The sequence below is a fragment of the Bombina bombina genome, chromosome 7 (assembly GCF_027579735.1).
Source record: "Bombina bombina isolate aBomBom1 chromosome 7, aBomBom1.pri, whole genome shotgun sequence".
Taxonomy (NCBI): domain Eukaryota; kingdom Metazoa; phylum Chordata; class Amphibia; order Anura; family Bombinatoridae; genus Bombina; species Bombina bombina.
This window is the reverse complement of record NC_069505.1, coordinates 579,614,419-579,618,291: the sequence shown is the minus strand read 5'-3', so window position 1 is coordinate 579,618,291 and position 3,873 is coordinate 579,614,419. Positions and strand designations below refer to the sequence as shown.

Below are 3,873 nucleotides of genomic sequence, written 5' to 3'. Positions count from 1 at the left end.
AATACGAGAAACAACATTAATACAATTTTATGTAGTTTATTTAAATATAAAAATTTGTCGTAGAAAACACAATTTACAATATTGCAAACAATGTTCATAAAAACATAATTCAAAATATCAAGAACAATGTACAGTATCACATCATAAAAAGTAAAGTGCCATTGCTAATACAGTAAATAAAACATTCACAATCAGACGGTCCCAATTACAATATACCAACAAGCTGTCCATGAACAAACATTTGCACTAATGTTTCATAATCTAAACATATTTATAACATTGTGGCAATATACATTTGGAAGACATTTTTAGAAAGTCAATGCAAATTCATGTTACAGAAAATCCTTATTTATTTCCACAATTAATTTGTTTCAAGACCAGTTCTGTAAAGCTATAATAATATTAGTTTTACATTTTTTAAAAAGGTTCGGACAAAGTCTTTTCTAGAACATTTTAATCTACTTCTTCAATGGTTGGGCCTGAGCTGGTACCTTGACGAGCTTGGGCACCACAGCTGGAGCCTGGCATGTTACCTGGCATATTTCCTGGCATGGCACCCTGGTACAATTTAGTGATGACTGGTTTGCACACCTTCTCTAGTTCTTTTTGCTGATGGGTATACTCTTCTTTGTCTGCCAGCTGGTTGTTCTCCAGCCATGAGATGACCTGATTGCACTTCTCAATGATCGTCTTCTTGTCAGCCTCACTGATCTTCCCCTTAATATTGTCATCATCCACCATGCTCTTTATATTAAAAGCGTAGGCCTCTAGGGAGTTCTTAGCTGCAATCTTTTCTCTTTGGGCCTCATCATCAGCCTTATACTTCTCTGCCTCTTGCACCATATTCTCAATTTCTTCCTTGCTCAGTCGTCCCTTGTCATTTGTGATGGTGATTTTGTTCTGTTTGCCTGAACTCTTGTCCATAGCTGAAACATTGAGGATGCCATTGGCATCAATGTCAAAGGTGACCTCAATTTGGGGCACACCTCTAGGAGCAGGGGGTATGCCACTAAGTTCAAATTTTCCCAGCAGGTTGTTATCTTTGGTCATGGCTCTCTCACCTTCAAAAACTTGGATGAGGACACCAGGTTGGTTATCTGAGAATGTGGAGAAAATCTGAGTCTGCTTTGGTGGGAATGGTGGTGTTGCGCTTGATGAGGATGGTCATGACCCCACCAGCTGTCTCCAAGCCTAGAGAAAGAGGGGCAACATCCAGAAGAAGCAAGTCCTGTACATTCTCAGACTTATCTCCCATTAAAATGGCAGCCTGAACAGCAGCACCATAGGCCACAGCCTCATCAGGATTAATGCTCTTGTTTAGCTCTCTGCCATTAAAAAAGTCTTGAATCAGCTTCTGTACTTTAGGGATGCGAGTGGAGCCTCCTACTAGGACAATATCATGGATCTGGGACTTGTCCAGCTTGGCATCTCTCAAGGCCTTCTCCACTGGTTCCAAAGTACTCCGGAAGAGATCAGAACACAACTCTTCAAAGCGGGCTCTAGTAATAGAGGTGTAGAAGTCAATGCCCTCAAACAAGGAGTCAATTTCAATACTGGCCTGAGTGCTGGAGGACAGGGTGCGCTTGGCTCTCTCACAGGCGGTTCTCAACCTCCTCAGTGCTCTCTTGTTTTGGCTAATGTCCTTCTTATGCTTCCTCTTAAATTCTTCCACAAAGTGGTTTACCATGCAGTTGTCAAAGTCTTCTCCTCCAAGATGGGTGTCTCCAGCTGTAGCCTTAACCTCAAATATACCATCATCTATGGTGAGGATGGAGACATCAAATGTGCCGCCTCCTAGGTCAAAGATCAGAACATTTCGCTCACCACGGGATGTCTTGTCCAGTCCATATGCAATAGCAGCTGCTGTAGGCTCATTAATGATTCTTAGCACATTCAGTCCAGCAATAACACCAGCATCCTTAGTGGCCTGTCGCTGAGAGTCATTAAAGTAGGCTGGTACAGTAACCACAGCATTGGTGACAGGGTGACCAAGGTAAGCTTCTGCTGTCTCCTTCATCTTGAGCAACACCATAGATGAGATCTCTTCAGGGGAAAAAGTCTTCTCTTCTCCCTTGTACTCCACTTTGACTTTAGGCTTCCCCCCATCACTCACCACCTGGAAGGGCCAGTGCTTCATTTCAGACTGCACTATGGGCTCATTATACTTTCTGCCTATCAGCCTTTTAGCATCAAAGACGGTGTTCTGTGGGTTCAGGGCCACTTGGTTCTTGGCAGCGTCTCCAATCAGTCTCTCTGTGTCTGTGAAAGCCACATAGCTGGGGGTGGTGCGGTTCCCCTGATCATTAGTGATGATCTCCACTTTCCCATGCTGGAAAACACCCACACAGGAATAGGTGGTGCCCAGGTCTATGCCGATGGCAACTCCTTTGGCTGATATTGTGTTCTATTTGAGAGCTTCAGTTGTGACAGACTTCTGTGCGGTGTCAGGAAGTTTAGTGGGTCTGTAACGGCTCTTCCCTGCTGTGTCCTGTAATAAGTTGCGGGTCTGTGCTGTGACCTATTAGCTTGTTATCACGATCAGCTGTTTTCAGTACTATACACACTCGCTAGTAAACAGCATTTATTTATATTCCACGGGCACCTAAACGTCACAGCTTCCTCCGCCAATCACACAGCGGTCCTTACCAAGCTATCGGGTGTAACCTAGCAACGTCCAGAACATTCAGGCGCTTTCTCCGCACCTTATCCAATCAGCGACTAGATCCATGAGAACATTCGCGGTTTCCCGGTATCTGTCAGAGTTGTCCAATCAACAGCTTAATAATGCTTGTGACGTCACCGGTCTAAAGAATCTTCGCGAGTCTTCTAGCTAAGTGGAAGTGTGCTGCACTTGTCAATCATCGTGAAAGGGCGTGGCTTCACAGGCTAATTCTACAGAAGAAACTTTCTGAGCTGTAGCCAGGACCGTCTTTAACACAGGGCAAAAGGGGCAGCTGCCCAGGGCCCAGTCTCTGTTGAGGGGCCCAAGAGTCCTATGGTTCATACCAGACTGCTGATGTGACATGGGGAACACACACATTCAGTACTAATACTGTCACAGTCAAAAGTACTCTGCTTATATATTTTTTTTTTAAAAACTGCCAGACCGTGCCGGTGTCATGTGACATGCCAAGCTATTGCCATGTGCTGTTTTAGATGTGCACTGTGCAGCACTGAATGCAAAGCCCTAACTCGGCATCCAGCCATTCCCACTGCATCAGAAAATGTCCTACTGGGGTTACCACTGTTACCAGGTAACTGCTCTGGTGGTGGGGATTGTTTCTGGGTAGGGCTGACTGTAGGCGCATACAGCAGAAAGCTGGAGCGGCAGGCACATGAGGATTTGAGCATCTGTGCAGCTGCATACACTACTCTCTTCAGTCTTGAGGCTGTATGACACATCTCTCACTGTATCCATGCAGCCTTGGGCAGACAGCATCCAGTCTGCTGGTCCCCTTAGCCCTGCTCTTTCTGCTGTGGCCCTAAGATCAACTAACTGAAGTTTTTTAGGGGAACAGTGCTTTGTAGAAAGGTGTCAGTGGGAAGAATAAGTGAGTGCACACACGCCCCTCCCCATGCAGCATTGTCTAGTGCAGGGTGAGAGGGAACTTGTTCCTAGCAAAGAAGTGACATGTGCTGCTGTGGCTGATGTATAGTGTCATGCTGATACTTCACACATTAAATTAAGGTTTATTTTTATAGTTTTTGTTTTCTCTCTGTCTCAGATTTTACAGCTTCCCATAGTAGTTCTGCTGTTTCAGTCAGTAAACTTATATTTGTCTGCACCTACATGCTTCCTCCTCAGTCTTTAACTTGCTTTGCTCCTGTTGGCTGCCCTAAATCTCTTTAACCAGCTAAACTCACACCAGAATC

The 3,873-nt window shown here is 44.7% G+C and overlaps 1 pseudogene; it reads right to left on the bottom strand.

Moving 5' to 3' along the window:
- Positions 1-453: 453 nt before the first annotated feature.
- LOC128636105 (heat shock 70 kDa protein-like) lies at positions 454-2,392 on the bottom strand (annotated as a pseudogene).
- Between the last annotated feature and the right edge of the window lie 1,481 nt (positions 2,393-3,873).